General features: G+C 47.4%; 1 long non-coding RNA gene across 1 annotated transcript in view; it reads right to left on the bottom strand.

The window, feature by feature from the left end:
* Window positions 1-728: 728 nt before the first annotated feature.
* The window catches only part of LOC139798045 (uncharacterized), a 74,305-nt gene continuing 58,314 nt past the window's right edge, over window positions 729-16,719 (bottom strand). The window contains exons 2-4 of the long non-coding RNA XR_011726680.1: window positions 10,698-10,836; window positions 3,209-3,335; window positions 729-955 (exon numbers count right to left, since the gene is read on the bottom strand). This is a non-coding gene — a long non-coding RNA (uncharacterized lncRNA). The remainder of the gene's footprint in view (window positions 956-3,208; window positions 3,336-10,697; window positions 10,837-16,719) is intronic.

Raw genomic sequence — 16,719 nt, 5'->3', positions numbered from 1 at the left:
AACTTACAGCCCCAGGAACCATCATGGAGCAGCCAATGGGGGCAGTAGCCCACCTTGTTGTCCTCAGCTGGGAGGGAGTTAGGAGCCCATGGGTACCACCTGGAAAGAAGGGTGACCTTTACATACATTGCCCAGGCCCCTCCTGAGGGAAAGATGGTGTATTTGGGGTAGTTTTGGGGTCTGAGCAGTAGCCAAGCCCCTTCTACTCCAAGAAGAGCTTTAAGATGTTCCAAGGTCAGCCTCATTATACAACAGAGACACTGGACTGCAGTTTCAAATGGTGCCAGTTAATTAATCATTCCAGACTGAGAGCAGCAAGGGGGTTTTGTGCACTGATGCTTCCAGATACCAATGTAGTAATGGTCTCCAGCATGCAGACAGTCTCAGGAGACTTGTCCTTCCTACCCCAAAAAAATTATTTAATGGTGGCAATAAATAAACCAATTGAGGCAAATGAGAGCATCTGAGCCACTTTTGGGAATCACCATGGGGATCAGCTAGTGTGGGAGCTGGACCCATCTTGGGGTGAAAGACAGCCCAGAGCCAAACATCTGCAAATGTGGTTGGGAAGAGAGTGGTGAGGCACCCAGGGAAGAATCTTTGGCCACACAGGAGGGTTGGGCAACACTAGAACCAAGGTGGTATCAGCTGTTACCATCTCAGAACCTGCTCCTCCTACTCCCTACACTGCTCATGTGGAAGGCAACTAGCTGAGATACATACCTGAAAGTCTGGGTGGATGAACCTTCTACCATTCTCTTTGTTGGGGATGAAATTCTTGCTGGCAGTGTCCACAGGTCAGGGGAAGACTGCTGAAGGTGCTGTCTGCATAGCATCAAGTCCATGTCTGCTGCTACGGGGGAAAAATTGGCCTTTTTGGCTACTCTGGTTATCCAGCACCATGTGACCTCTGCAATCTATACTCTGGGGAAGAGGGCTGGTCAGAGAAATTTTCCTGTGAACAGAATGGACAAAAACCTTCAAAGGCAAGGTTTCTCTCCTCCTCAGATATGGTCCCCTCAGGTCTGCCCTAACCCTGCCTTATGGAACCCAGACAGCAACAATTGCCTTTAATCCTGTTAAATCCCAACCCCTACCCTCTGGGGACATAAACAGAACACAGGACCCATAGCTGATCCTGACCAAATCATAGGCAAAACTCTGCATGCTTATGACATTGATGAAGAGGACCTTGTACTTCCTGTGCTCACCCATCTCTGCCAGAGCTCTCGGGTCCTGCCCAGACAAGAGGTGCTGGTATCTCCTTGGATCCCCACCTCCAGGTCTCACCACTGGCCTCTCCTGTCTCCAGCAGTCCTCAGGTACTTCTAATGGACACTTGACAAAGTGCCTGCCACATGTTGGTCAATACCAATTAGCATACTTATTAAATACCCCTACTTGCTGGCAGCAGTTATCTAATTACTTCACAAGTGCATCAGGGAGAGGCCCTTGCAAAGGGTGCCATAGCCCAGAAGAAGCTGCTCCAGGTGGTTTGTGTGCCAACCCTGCAAGGCTTTAAACCTACCTGCACCAAACCTGCACTTTATGGCTGATGCAAGGCTTGGGACATGGGACATCTTCAAGGGGCTGAGCACTCCCTGTGCTGCACAGGGAGAGTTAATGGAAGGGCAGGACACCCTCAGCAGCCCCATTTCCACCCATCCTCAGGGGATATTCCCAAAAGGGGGACTCATCTTCCTGTGGTGCCAACTCAGCAACCTTGCTCTGGGTCTCCAGTCTTGCCATGTCACCTTCTCAGGGTCAGATCCCTCAGTTCCTTGGGCAGGACCCACGGTGACACAGATGGGAGCTTGCTAAAGGTGCAGCCCCCAGCTTCCACCACCACTGCTTTCAGCACAACTCCGTCAGGCATTTGGGCTTTTCCTGCTGCAGAATTAATTACCTGGGAGCCAGGGAGTAATGAGAGAGGCTCAGACACCTGAAATTACATTTGCCAAGTGACATGAGGTGGCTGATTTTTTATTTCTTTCCCTTTTTTTTTGCATATCACACTGAGCCTAGCCTGTGGGTACCGCTGTTATCAGACAGCAACCGGAGTGGAGAGTTGATATGATGTTCATGCCCAGGAACCAAAACAGACCCTGCATACTATTTTAATTTAATCTACATGAAAGTCTCCGGTTCCAACTTTTCTTTTTTTTTTCCTCCTTGGAGTTGGTATAGCAAAAGTAAGCTTCTCTGCCTTTTACATCAGGGCTGGCACAGGAGGACTCTTCCAGGTGATGGAGAAGATGCCTTTTTTTTTTTTTTTTTCAAGGATCTGGGGGAAGAGTGAGGAAAAGCCACTGGCTTTTTGCAAACCAGCTACCAGATCTACTCACCATTTTGCCTTTTCTCTCTACCCTTGGCATTTTTTTTCCTCCTCTTCCCTTAAGCTTTCCCATGAAGCTTCTGATGCTTCTCTATGATGCTCCCTGAAGAGCTGAGATGCAGCATTGGTCCCTCCCTGCTCTATGCTGGCTCACCCAAGATGGATGGAGCACATCTAAGTTTCCCTTACAGTTAAGCCTACTACATATCAAATTCAAGGAGCACACTGAGGAACTAATCCTTCACACGTGCCTATTTAGCAGAAATTAAAAGAAAATTACATGGGGAAGTCAGCAGCAAGTAGGAGGGGACATGGTGTAATTATATGGCTATTAATTGGTGTGAAGTTCCAGTTTAACGCTCTCCAGCCCATGCTGATATTTCCCTGGGAAATTTTCTCTATATTAGTTTTGGATGAGAACTGGGATTCTCTCCGAAAGCTCTGAATCCACCTGAAGAGGTGACTTTCATCTTCATCTCTCCCAGAAGGTTTTGGTTTTCATGTACCAACGGACAAAACAGAGGGATTGCTTTTAACATGGCTTTCTCTGCCCAGACTTGGAGGGTGGGGAAAGACCAGTTTTACCACTAGATGATGATAGGCAAGTGATGATCCTTTTAAGATTCAGCCCACATGGAAGTATTCGCTCCAACTACAAAATTCAGGTCTAGAAACCCCAGGAGATTGTTCCCACATATCCCCTCACAGTTTCTGCCAGCCTTGGGCATTCCCTAGTGGAAGATAGGAACCTCCTGCCCAAGCTGTTCCTCAGAAACTGACAAACAAACAGAACCAAAATGTTTTGAGCAGCAAACGCCCATCAGACCCCATGGAGGATGTAAAGGAGTGATATGCAGTTTCCTGCCAACTCACCTGGCAAGGGACCAGGCAACCCAGATGCCTGGGCCATGATGCTCCTGTATGGTCTTTCCTTCTAAGGAGTCCCACGGGCAGCTGGAAGCCACCAGAGGATCAGGCTAATCCACTGTGCCACTGCAAACTGGGGGCAGGAAAGGAGAGAAATGAAAGGGGCTAGATTTTTCTTTGCTAAAACAAGGCATTTCCATTAAAGTGCTCTCAATTTTACATCAGGCGAGAGTGACCATTTCCTCTGACCCCCTGATGAGGGTTCCTTCCTGGGAGGGTGGGCCCAGATCTGCCCCACTCCAGCAGATACTGAGCATCCTCAGAGCAGCACTTGCCATGATCTCAGCAGGAGCTGGTTTTGCTGAGAGACCTAAAGGTTTATCTTTAAGTCACAGACCTATCTTTTTATTCCCTAAGCAGAAAAGCACTCACTATAGTGAGTTCAGAAAAGAAATTAAAAAAAAAAAAAAAAAAAAAAAAAAAGGGAAAATAAAAAAAAAAAGAAAGAAGGATTTTATTCAGTCCACAGCTTGGAAGCTCAGAGCAAGGAATTCTCCTTCATGCTGTGGCTCTCCACATGTGGCATTAACATGGTACTACATCCGTTTTGAAAAGGAATGCACTATGGCAAATTTTCAAGCATATCAAACCCATAAGATTTAAAAAAAATATATTTGGTTTTCTCTCAGTCTGTCCCTCTCTTTTCTGATCCTTCAGAGTGAACTTCTCTATGGTAGAATAAGGACTAAAAAGCTTCACAGTCACCTGGCTCCACCAGCCAGAGGCATGAGAAAGCGGATCTTATGAAACTTTAAAGAAAATCCCCAGCTAAGGAGGCTCAGCATGCTAGTCAGGAGAAGACTTTTCTTTGCCATGCACCCCTAACCAGAGAAAACAATCCCATATCATAAGGACTCCCACACATGGTCACTAAACACACTCATTAAACAAAAATATATTTTTTAATTTTTTTTTTTTATCCACATCTAGGCTTACTAGTTGCTGCTTCTGTACAGTGTTGATGCTCTGAGGGCTGGAGCACCTCTGGTATGGAAAGGCCGAGAAAGTTGGAGTTGTTCAGCCTGGAGAAGAGAAAGCTCCAGGGAGACCTTAGAGCACTTTCTGGAACCTGAAGGGGCTCCATAAAACCTGGGCAGAGACTTCTTAGAAGGGCATGGAGTGTTTGGACAAGGGGTGATAGCTTTAAACTGAAGGAGGGTGATTTAGTCTAGACATTAGGAAGAAATTTTTCTGTGCAGGTGGTGAAACCCTGGCCCAAGATGCCAAGAGAAGCTGTGGCTGCCCCGTGCCTGGAATTTTTCAAGGCCAGGTTGAATGGGTCTTGGAGCAACCTGGTGTAGTGGAAGGTGTCCCTACCCATGGCCAGGGAGGTTGGAGCTAGATGGTCTTTCAAGTCCCTTGCAATCCAAACCATTTGATGATCCCTCAGCACGCAGCTGCCTCCTCAGGAGAGAAGCACAGTTTGCTGAGGATGGGGTCAGCACCAGGAGCCCAGACTGGACACAGTATCAGAGGTGGTATTTCCAACAGCTTCCAGCCTGCTGCCAACAGCCATATGCACCCAGGACAGGGATTTACAAGCAAACTTGGAGCCTGCTAGCTCCAAAAACACCCAGTGCCCTCCTTCTCCAAAAGTCTGTCAACATCTGCTGCCAAGCAGCTGGCAAGAGCAGAGGAATATGCAACACAAGGGGTGGAAAAAAGCCCCCCCAGCAGGCAGGGCTGAGTCACATCCCTGCATTGCCCTGTCAGAAGTGACCAGGCAGCACCAGGCAGCACCACTGCAGCTTTAATCAACAGGGCAGGTGCTGAGCTGGAAAAGAGTCCAGGTAAAATCAGTGAGCCCTTAGAGAAACCACTGAGGGCTGCCAGTTGATGTGCTGAAAAGACTGCTGCCTGTGACAGCCTGCTGTTATTGACAGAAGAAGTGGCAGGCTTTAAAAAACAGCATCTTGTTCTTTCCTCCTCCCCCTCCTAAGTAAATTAACCCCAAATCTCTTTGTTTACCCTCGCCCCTAATAAGCTCCAGTGACTCGAAGAAATGGTATTCCAGGCTCTTTCCTGAGCCTTTGTTCCCTTTCATCCAGGGAAAAGGTAGGGTTTAGATAATCTCAGAATGCCAGAAAGCAATTTATTTTGACCTAGCCTGTTTCTGCAATGTCATCTCTTGGATCCGGCACAGGGGAAGCTCCCTTAGCCAGCAACGCAGCCGCATTCGGACTGGACTGCACATCCCAGGTACTGCACATCCTGGGTGGTTCTGTGGCACTGGGAGTAGCCCAAAGTGGTTTGACCCCAGATAAGGGACTGGGAGATGGCACACAGCTGCTTGGCACCCAAGCAACACCCTCCAAAGGTCTCAGCTGCAAGCGAGCCAGGCACATCAGCCAAGCATATGAGGAGAATAAAAGGGTCGGTGGAGACCCTTAGAGTGCCTTCCAGTACCTGAAGGGGCTACAGGAAAGCTGGGGAGGGGCTTCTGACCAGGGCATGGAGTGATGGGATGAGGGGGTTTCAAGCTGAAAGAGGGGAGATTTAGATTGCATATCAGAAAGAAATCCTTTGCCGTGATGCTGGTGAGACATCAGGTTGCCCAGAGAAGCTGTGGCTTCTTCATTCCTGGAAGTGTTCAAGGCCAGGCTGGATGGCTAATGGGAGGTGTCTCTGTCCATGTCAGGGACTTGGAACTAGATGATCTTTAAGGTCCCTTCCAACCCAAGCCATTCAATGAGCATGGGGTAGTGCACACCCCAACAGCAGACATGGAAGAGACTTGAGAGAGTCTCTGTCCTGTTTCCCTTGTGCAAAGCAGCATCATCCCTTCCTCAGGGACACAGAAGGAGGGTTTGGTCCTTTCCCTGGATGTTTGCAGCAATGGACTCTCACTGCTCTTCCTTCTTGTTCCTAAGCCCATGGGTGAGCTCAGCTCTTTGCTTCCAAAATGTTTTTGGCAGCCTTAAGCATGGAAACTTTCTGTAGAAGGGAAAAGTGCAAACAGAGAACATCACATCTCCATGCAGCTAATAGCAGGAAACAACACCAGATGCTGCAGGACCTTCTCAACAACAACAAGAGCTGGCAGCACAGTACGTCTCCATTGCAGCTCCCCCATTCTGGCTCCAGCACCCACGAGAAGCCACCTACCAAGCCAGCACAGACCATGATGCCAACACACCAAGACCTGCATTGCTGCAAAGCAGGCCAGGAGCACATTCCCAGAGCAGTGGTCAAGGGTGCAAGTCCCCTTCAGAAAGACCCCCAGTGAATCTCCTCCAGTTTTGCACAGGCCCATCCAGGCTGTGCGGGGAGTTCAATAACTCACTGGTCTGTCAGCAGGGGATATTTATAAATTTCTCCCTCTCCACAGCCAGGCAGAAGTCTCCTCTTCTCTTTCCAGGCAGATTCCTTTCTCATCATTTTCCCTCTACACGAGGTATATAAATCCCAAATCCTTCTGCCTCCCTTTTGGGGTGGGGAAATGACAATTGAGCAGCAACCCCCAGGAAAACTTGGAATCATTTGTTGCAGGCAGTCAGAAAGAAGAGCTGTAAGTTTACACATCCAAACTTTTGATGCAGAGCATAAAGCCAGGCTTCTCTTTCCTTTCCCTTCCCCCCTATCCCCAAAGTTATATAAAGATAAAACCAAGCTCTTTCATTCTCTTGGCAGCCAGCAGCACATCCTGCAGAGCAACCTCGTGTCCCAAGACTCTTCTACCAGGCTGGGAAAAGAAAGGAGGAGCAGAGAGCATTCCCTGGCTGGCTCCCACTGAGCCTTATTTTACTCCATGTACTTCCCAGCAGCACATTGATGTGGACAGGCACCTGGAAAGCCTGCAAGAGTTTCACCAAGGCTTTGTTTTGTTCTATACTTTCCACACTCGGTGTATAATTAGCTTGCTTGCTTTGGTTGTGCAACAATGCAGGGAACAGCATTGGGGCTGATTTAGAGAGGGAGGGGCATCTTTTTGTTTCCCAGGCTTGCAGACTCAATCCACTGATAAATGAAGTGCTTTGCTGAGCCTCAGGTCCTGCTGAGAGACAACTTGACTCCACCTGAAAAGCCTAAAGCCTCAGCCACAGAGCTCAGCCACCCTGCCTCGCTGCCTCTCAGGAGCTTTGAGCCCTCTCTGCCACCCAGATGCTAAAGACCAGACACCACCAGCCCCCTGCAACCTGGGATATCCCTGCCAGGAGCCTGGGATAAATAAGAGCTGGAGGGGTGTCCTGAGATCCATTTCAGATGTACTGGGGAAAAAAACCTGAAGGGCAGAGGAGGTCTCACTCAAGGGTGATGGTTTCTTTTCCCTTTAAAGACCTGTCTGTGGAGTAATTAAAGCTCCTGTTTCTAAGCCACTTGGTATTTTAATTGATTTTCTGTGCTGGCTGCCCACAGTCTAGTCATTCAAATCCAACATTTATCTTGCAAGCCTCAAACAAGCGTCAAGGGAAAGCAACCTGCCTTGCACTTTCCCATGAGCCTCTCATGGCCGGGACTGGTTTGTACTGGGGATGCTGTTGGTCAGGCCACCTGGATGACAAACTGGTGCCCTGATCTCCACTGCTCAGGAGACAGCATATGATCTCCATAGCAGCTCGGGGCAAGAACAAATTTCTGCCATCATCATCTGCATGTTTCTTTTTCATTCTCTTGGGAACTTTATTTGGGCTTTTCGGTTTTCACAGAAGAAGAGGAGATTATCAATTCCACAGTGTCAGATTCTTCACAAGAGAAAACTGGGAGCATGGAAACAGGGTCTGATGCTTTCAAAATTTTCCCCCTACTGATTTTGGCTGCTGTCAGTACCCAAAGAGGCAAACTCGGCACTGCAAACATCCCCATGGCAAAGGGCTTTTCTCCAGCTGAAGAGCTCATTCTTTTGAAAAATGTTCTTTTGAATGTTGTTTTGAAATGGATCCTCTCTCAGCAGGGAATTCCTCATGCTGAAGTTTGATTACAGGAGGGAAGGTCCTCTTTGCTCCTGCTCTTCCAGGATCAGATTTGCTTTTCCAGGGGTGTGTTTTCATACTTCCACCACCTCTCTCTTCCTTCTCAATTCCTCAGGGACCCATCAGCTGTTCAGATGTGTGTCAACACCGGTCACTGTGGCCAGTTGTTTTTGAAACAACAACAGTCCCGCTTCATTTAATTTAGCATTTGAAACTCACACTGCTCCCAGCAGGAGGCTTGATCAAAATGATGAATGACTACGTGCTGCCTCCCTCGCCTGCTGTGCGCTGAGTGCCATGGCAGCACAATCCTGCAAATCCCTCTGCGGATGCTGCAAGAAGAACAAAGCCCAGGCAGGACCACCAGCTTCTTGGCACCACCCCTGTCCACTTACACATCCCAGTGAGTTACCTGCAAAATGTCCCATCTTTGGAAGAAACCAAATTAAAACCCTGGTTGAGCACTGGGATGCTCAACAAGAGGTGAGGGAGACTGGAAAACACAGTTTGCACTAAAATTCAGGAGGACTGGAGGAACTTTTCAATAAAGTCCAAAGTTTCTCCCATATTCTTATTGGCAAAGTAAAAATCTAGGGTAGGTTCAGCTTGTGTTTTTTGTCTTCTTTTAGCAGGACCCCAGAGCTGATGAAAAATGTGTAGAATAAGCCAAACTTTCGAGTGGAAATATTGAACTCTTACAATTTACTGACAGTGGGATAAGATTCTTAAATGCACAGGGTGACTGCAGGAGGTCACTTCTACAAGTGCAGAGGTAAATGCTTTCCCCAGCAAGTGAAAAAGCAACACACTGCCCTTCCAAAATGTTTTTAATTCTGGCCTTTAACTTGCTAATATTTATAGCCTGCATATAAGAAAAGCCCACACATGGCCTCTAGCCAAGTCCTCCAGGAGATATAGGGAACACCCACCTCCCTAGGTCCTAGGTTGGAAGTCACTTAAAGTTGGGAGCTTCCTCACTTGAAATGTGTTGGAGAGATGCTTTTCTCTCTGCTAGATAGAGCAAGCCTCCAGTCTCCTCTAGGAACTTGAAAATAAACCATGCATGTAATAGGTGCACATTTAGCATGAAAAGAAGATGCTTCACAGAGGACAAACATTAAACCATAAAATATATCAAGCAACATTTCCTGGGGAGACTGAATTTCACCTGACTCCATCTGAACAGGAAGCTCCCAGGATCTGCTGCTATGTCTGATGGAGTAACAAAACCTTGAGAAGGGTTTACAGGAGGAATCTGCCTGCCCTCCCTAGCAACTTCAGAAAAAGGGGTCAGTGACAGACCCTTCTCTGCTGTCAGCTTGCAGACACAGCACTCCAGGTGACCCCCTAAAGCCAGGAGCTTTGCAGTGAGAAAAACAGGATACGGGCAGGCAAGACCAACTTTGTGAGGCAAAGCATCAGGAGAACTTGCACATTTCAGGGGGGAAATCACATCACCATGTGTGCAAGCAACAGGAGCAGCAGTATGGGTGCTGGAGGGACATACCCAAAGTCCATCCAACTCACCTCCTCCTCAGGCTGTGCTCATCAGTAGCAAACCTGGAAAAGAGAACAAAAATACAAAAAGCAAAGAGCATCACTCTCCTAAATCCACCCTCCCAACAGTCTGCTGTTTCCATAGCCGGAGCCAGAGGCTATGTTTCAATTTCTGCATTTAATATCCCATGACGGACCTTTTAAAAAAATTTTTCTCATCATTGTTGGAGCCCACTAGTGATGTGGATTTCCAGAACATCCCACACAAAGATGTTTGACAAGTTCAACCCTGCTACCTGCTTGGCAGTACTTGCTTTAAGTTTTTAAAACACGTGAGTGGCAAACCCAGGCGAGGAGAACTAATGCTGATGAATCCACCTGGAAAGTCCTTCCTGGGCAAGGAGGAGGCTTTTGCTAAACTGATTTCACTTGGTCCCTAGGAGCAGGCTTACCAGTTCCCTTCTGAATGTACCAAAGGGTGCTGTTACATGCTGCTTTACACTTTGGGTGGCCAACAGCAAGTTTTAAAGTATTGAGGGACTAGTTGTGTGACTACACTAGGAGAGTTTGAGGGTCATGGTCACCCAGCAGCTTGCTTGCTCTTTTGGTCCCATTTGCAGCCCATTTACCCTTTTCTAAGCTCCTTATCTTTTCCAGAAGAGACCCCCAACCCTTCCACTAACACAAAGCCTGTATCTCACTTCAGCAAGGGGGAATTAGGGAAGAGAGCACCATAACATGGCAAGTTTATTCTTCCAGTGAATATGGGGCTCCAGCAAACATTTTTCTTCTTTCTTTCAAAAGGCATTGAGACTATCTCAGGACCTCCTACACCCTTCTCTCTCTACTTGCTTATAGAGTCTCAGCTAGAAGAAGCTGAGATACTTATCTGGCTTCTAGAGCACCCTGCTCATGTTTATTTCCTTTCTACATCTGCTCTTGACACTCACAGGCAGCCTGGTAAGGAGAGCTGCATTTTCCTGTTTGTAACAAGGAGGAGAAAAGTTTGAGACTTCTAAGCCGCTTACCCAGAGCAAACTGCTACAACTCTGTTTTGTTTTTTTTTCTTGGCTGCTCCTTGGAGTTAAATCAGAGGCAGATCTAAGCTCTTGCAGCCTGGGTATCTGTTAAGAGTAGCTTTACTTGGCCTGCCTCAACTTTGGAGACCTGAAAAGAAGTTTAAGCCTTGCCATTAACCCCATTGGAAAACAGTGCTGCCAAGCCAGAGGCGCTCGTCCTGAGTAGACTGACCTTCACTGTTCATTCTGTAGCACAGTGAACTGATACAACCAAAAAGATTCTCCCTAGAAGAACAGAAAACTCACCCCTAGCCCCATTGCTACAGGCTGCCTGCCTTGTTCCATGCTCGGCCTTCACACCAACTCGCAAACATGGTACCCAAGTACCTCTCTGAGATGCTGCACATGAAACATGACACATGGCTGACTCAGGAAAGACATTTCTGTACCAGCTGTGCTCCAGAAAAGCTTTCTTTATAGCCTTAAAGGACAAAGAGCTAAATTTCTTGCTACAAAAGGTGAAATACCAGAAACAGAGCCATGCAGCTCACGTAAATATGTCAAGGAAAGTTGGTGGGTGTTTGTCACCTCAGGTGTAGGGCTTTTAGCTGAAGGCACCCCTAGGTGATTAAAAGGTCACTAGAGGCAGCTGCAGTCTTTCTTATTATATATGCTGGCACAGAAATACATTAGTCATAAATTCAATCAATAAAATAACCTGACTTGGAAGACACTGGCATTTCTTTCCCCTCTTGGGTGAACAGTGACCTGGCAAAGCCTCCCGCATCACTCAAGGTTGGTCTTATGGACCAAAGCAGTGGAAAAGCCACTGTCAGGGTCAGTGGAGATCCATGCTAGAAGAAGCAGTCAGCTGTGACAGCAAAGGAGAGAGAGAGAGAAGTCAGGTTTGTCATGGCTTGCAGTGGGAAGGAAACCCACAATGCTTAGGACAGCTCGGTAAAGAGCTGGAGTTAGAAAAAGGGACAGAGGGAAATATTTCCCTCCGGCCCTGACAATGATCACCAGGCCTTTGCAAGTGCTGCGCTGGCCTTTCCAGCTGGTGAAGGGAAAGCAGCTTGGGCACCTAGGAAGCTTTATTCAGGAGCTGTCTAACGGCACATGTGCAATTAGGAGGCCAGTTGGAAAGGCAGTAACTTCCCCTGTCTTCTCCAGCTGAGATTTCTTCCTCGCTCAGCACTTCACTCAGTGAAGAGGAGGGTTATTTTCCAATGCCAGTGAACATCAAAGGTGAAGCAGAAAAATAAAATGAGGTGATGAAGCCCTGTGAGTCTCCCCACACCCCTTTCTTTTAATAAAGCAGCTGAATATCGCGTTCTCGGTGCAGATTAACCTAAGCTTTGCTCCCAATTATTATTTCACTCTCCTAAGTACAGAAGCAGAAAGGGGCCTGACAAATGAGCTCAGCTCTGCTGTTAAGCTGCACTTCCACTTCTGCAGGTTTGGCTGAAGCCTTATTGCTCTGAGAAATCCTCCTTCACATAAATCACTGCCTGTGTGTCCTGAGGCCTTTATAAGGTGCTCAGGATTCCGGGGCCAGGGATTTTTCAACCTTTTGATTTGTGGAGCTTTACAGATTTTCCTGTGAGACTATGAACCCTGTGAGGTTTGCTCAGTTCCATCCTCAGACCCCCAGAAAGAGCCCACTGCTCCTGTCAGAGCACAAGAGACATGGGGGAAAGGCCTGTGCTAGAAATGCTGCCTTCTCTTCTCCATTGAAGTGGAGAAGCAGTGCTGTTGCTGAAGACCAGGTTATTTGGGGACTTGTTTGTTAGCCCTTGGTCCTAACATAGAATCACAAAACGGTTTGGGTTGGAAGGAACCTTAAAGATCATCTAGTTCCAAACCCCCTGCATGGGCAGGGACACTTCCCACTAGACCAGGTTGCTCCAGGTTCCATCCAGCCTGGCCTTGAACACTTCTAGGGAGGGGGCAGCCATAGGCCAGTGTCTCACCACCCTCACAATAAATTTCTTTGTAATATCTCATCTAAATCTCCCCTCTTTCAGCTTGAAACCCCCTCATCCCATCACTCCATGCCCTATTAAAAAATCTGTCCCCAGCTTTCCTGTAACCCCTTCAGATACTGAAAGATGCTCTAAGGTCTCCCCAGAGCCTTCTTTTCTTCAGGTTGAACAGCCCCAACTCTCTCAGTCTGTCTCCATAGCAGAGCTGCTCCAGCCCTCTGATCATGGTGAATAAATGAAAAATAGAAGAGAAAAGAAACATCCCAACACTGCAATGCCTCTAAAGCCCAGCCAGAACAGCCCAGATGTGGAGAAAGCTCTTGAGATTTTCAGACCCGGAGCCATCTGCCTGCAGAGAAGCAGCAGAGGAAAAATAAAGCCTGTGGCTTCCCCTCAGAGCAAAGGGGTCCTCCCCAAGCGGCTGCGGTGACAGACCCACACTGGAAGGTGATGTGTTAAGGGATGGAGGGATCCCACCCTCTCCTTCACAGGCTAATCAGATCTACCAGCTAGTCAGGCTCCTCCTGACCCTCTGAACACAACATCTATTCTCCCTGGAGCTCAGCTTTGATTTTTCAAGCCAGTGGTGCTGTAGGAACAAGTCTCAGCTGGTTTCCCAGCCCCAGCCTGAGGTTTAGGTCAGAAGTGGCAGTTCAGATCCATGAAGCTGACCCCCTGCCTGGTGTATTTTGCTGGCTGAGCTAGGATCTGCACTTGAAATATCCATGATCTGCTCCTTCCATTTGCAGTCACCGTATGGGGCAAGACAGGGGGTTGATTGCATCTGCTCAGAGCAGATGCAGGGCTTCAGTAGAAAAGCTCTTTGGAAAAACCAAAGCACAGGACAAACAGAAGCACAACGTCAGGGCAAATTAGTCCCATCATCCTGAAAGGCTGATACATGAGTGTGTTCACAGAAGTACAATGTCTTTGGCAGCAGAGGGTTACACGGAGCCAGGTGTCTCCTCATTCAGGTGAGGAAGGGAAGAGGGGAAGGAGCTGTTTCCCTTACCTAGAACAGAGGCTGTAATAGCAAAAATCATGGCAGCAGCTGGGTGATGCTTTCTGTTGGGGAAAAAAAAACAAAAAAAACAAACCAACACAAAACCAAAAAGTGGAAGCTTTCCTAACTTCTTTCTGTGGAATAAAAGTTGTCCACATTCTCCCTTCCCCATTCACTCTTTCCTGCCCTCTGTGTGACCTAGGGTGTCCTTTTCAGAGGCAGTGAGGAATGGGAAGATCTCCATGTACCTAAGGAAAACTGATGGCCTGTCATGGACAGCTTATTACTCCCTTCTAAACAGAAGGAAGGTAGATTTAGATTGTATGTGAGGAAGAAACTCTTTGCTGTGAGTGTGGTGAGACACTGTTCCAGGTTGCTCAGAGAATCTGTGGCTGCCCCACCCCTGGAAGTGTTCAAGGCTACATTGGATGGGACTTGGAGCACCCTGGTCTAGAGGAAGATGTCCCTGACCACAACAGGGGAGTTGGAACTAGATGGGTTTTAAGGTCCCTTCCAAGCCAAACCACTCAGTGATTCTATGAATATTCTTTTTTCTAAGGGGTGTTTTGCAAATTGCACAGTTCATGTCCCTGTAAGCACAGGCAGAAAGCAGATGAAAGCTCAGCTGCATCCACAGGAGCTGTGGAGAAGTGATACCTGCCTGTTCTCAGCAGAGAGAACATTAGTGAATACTACCTGTGTTGTGAAGCTATCACAGAAATATGGCACTAGAACAGCATTCCATGTGGTCCCTTTTTTGGAGATCTCCTATCTGTAGGGGTATGTTTGCAGGTGGCAGATGTGGATGTTCATCTCACAAGCAATTAGCTGCTCCCAAGTGAGCACAATGGGGTGAGTTCAAGCCCACAAGTTGGTTTAAAACATTTTTTGACCCCAGCCCCGGCAGGGACCAACTCTTAAATCTTTGACAATTTGCCAAAAGGCTTATTTCTTCCTGCTAATAAGTAGGTAAGCGAGCACTGTGAGTACTTGATGGTGCAGGAACTCCTCTCAGGATGGAAAGATTTCTTTTCCTGAATGGCACAGGCAGCTGAGGAGATAGGCTATGTCTTGCCCTGCTGCTACTTGGCTATTATATGAGACATCACCACATTTACAAAACTAGCATTCCTTACAGACCTCATCAAAAGCAGCATATGCTTAAAGATGAAAACATCTTGGTAATAAATAGGCAGAACTTGCAGCCCTGAGCAGCCTGTCTGAATAAATTGGTGTTATTTCAGAGCTGCCTAAGAATATACTTCAGGGAAGTGAAAAGATGGCACTGTTTATGAAAACAGGACTCTATTCATGATGCATCCGAAAGGATCCCCATGTCCTTCAGCCAGGCCCAAACAAAACATGGCATTAGAGGCTTGGTCTGACTCCTGTTAAAAGCATTTTTTTTCTCACTGACTTTCACAGAGCTTGGATCAAACACAAAATGGGAGTGAGGTGTCAATACAGTACCTATTCTTCAGACCACAGGATCTCATTAGCAGAGCAGTCTGAGTAATAGGTCTCCCAGTTTGCTGATCCAGATGAAAAATCACACCCCAAAACCAATGGCTTGGAGGTCAACAAATTCATTCCAGGTTGAACGAAAGCACTTCATTTTACCCAAAATGCATAGCTCAGTTTCTAGTTTCAGTTGATTATTTTTTCTTTTTAAACCCATAACATTTGGGGCTTTTAAACAGAAGTGTTACTTTCTTCCCTAGTACCCTAATTTCTAAGCTCAGACCCAAAGTCTGAAAAACACCCCACCCACCACAGCTCTCACACCCACCACTCTCTCTTGACCACCACAGCTGTCAAACATGCTTAGAAGCCAAGAGGTTCTGTGCTGGAACTCCATGGCCCCACAGCCATTATCACAAAAACCACCTCAGAAACCTGCAGGAGGAAGAGGGGTGGAAGCAAGGCTGGGGTTTGCATGGTGGGATGTGTCCAGCATCTTTATTCCACAGAGGTCCAAGTGGTGCATGAGATATTGCTTCTTTCCAGTGAAGCACTTTAAAGTGATTTAAATATAAGTGGCTCAGGCATTTATGCAGGACGGGGCAAGGTGGTTCCTTCTTTGACTGTGTCAAGGTCTTCCATCCCCTGTTGGCTCCCTGGATCTACAGAATAGGAACAATGCCTCCCCTGGGACATCCTGGTTTTATGAACACGTTTCAGACCACCCATTGCCCTGCTCTGTCACTGCCAGGTTCACATGAGGGACATCATGATGGGGTGGCTGATGGTGCAGCAGGCATTTTGTCTGGCCTGTCATCAGTCAAAGCCAGAGCCTGGCCAGGACAAGTGGATAATACCTTCTCCTCCCACTCCAGCCAAACATCCCAGGAGATCATTAAAGATTGCACATGACCAGTCGCAATGACTAATCATGAAAAGTTGTTACTTCTAAAAGCCAGCTCATGTTAGGCTTCTGTCCTGGCTGTGACAGCAGTAGGTAACAATGCTGGCAGTATAGTTTCAGGCAAGGCCCTCTGATTAACAGGAGAACATTCACTCATGATCATGTAGCTGCACTGAGTCCTCTCACACTGGGTTTTTTCATAGCCAAAAATAAGTCACATTCCAGGAGGAATGGGCAGATCATCAACTCAAGGCCACCTGAAGTATCTGAACTGGGCTCCAGCTACTCAGGTCCTGGGAGTCCTTTGGAGGGTACAGAGATTTGGGGAACCGTGTGTCACTTGTGCCTTGTCCCTTACCCAAACAGCAGTGCCAGAGCCTTCAGGAACTACCCCCACCACTCTCACCATGTTCCAGTAACTACCTCTGGATTTCAATCTGTAAATACAGTAAGAGGATTACAGAGGAGAGATTTCTCTTGACTAGATTAGTTTGAGATCAAATTTGGCTAATGTGGGAAACACTGCTGGCTAGGACATGACAGCTTCAAGCAGCTTAGAAGAGCTTTCCTGCAAATCTCTACTCCTGGGCCAGGCGTCTCTGGCAAAGGGAAACTGGTGAAATGCTGAAGCTCTGAAGGGAATGCAGCACTTGCTGGCAGGAAGGTGTTTTCGTGCTG

This window comes from Heliangelus exortis, chromosome 7 (genome assembly GCF_036169615.1).
Source record: "Heliangelus exortis chromosome 7, bHelExo1.hap1, whole genome shotgun sequence".
Lineage (NCBI taxonomy): Eukaryota > Metazoa > Chordata > Aves > Apodiformes > Trochilidae > Heliangelus > Heliangelus exortis.
This window is presented reverse-complemented; position numbering and strand designations above follow the sequence as displayed.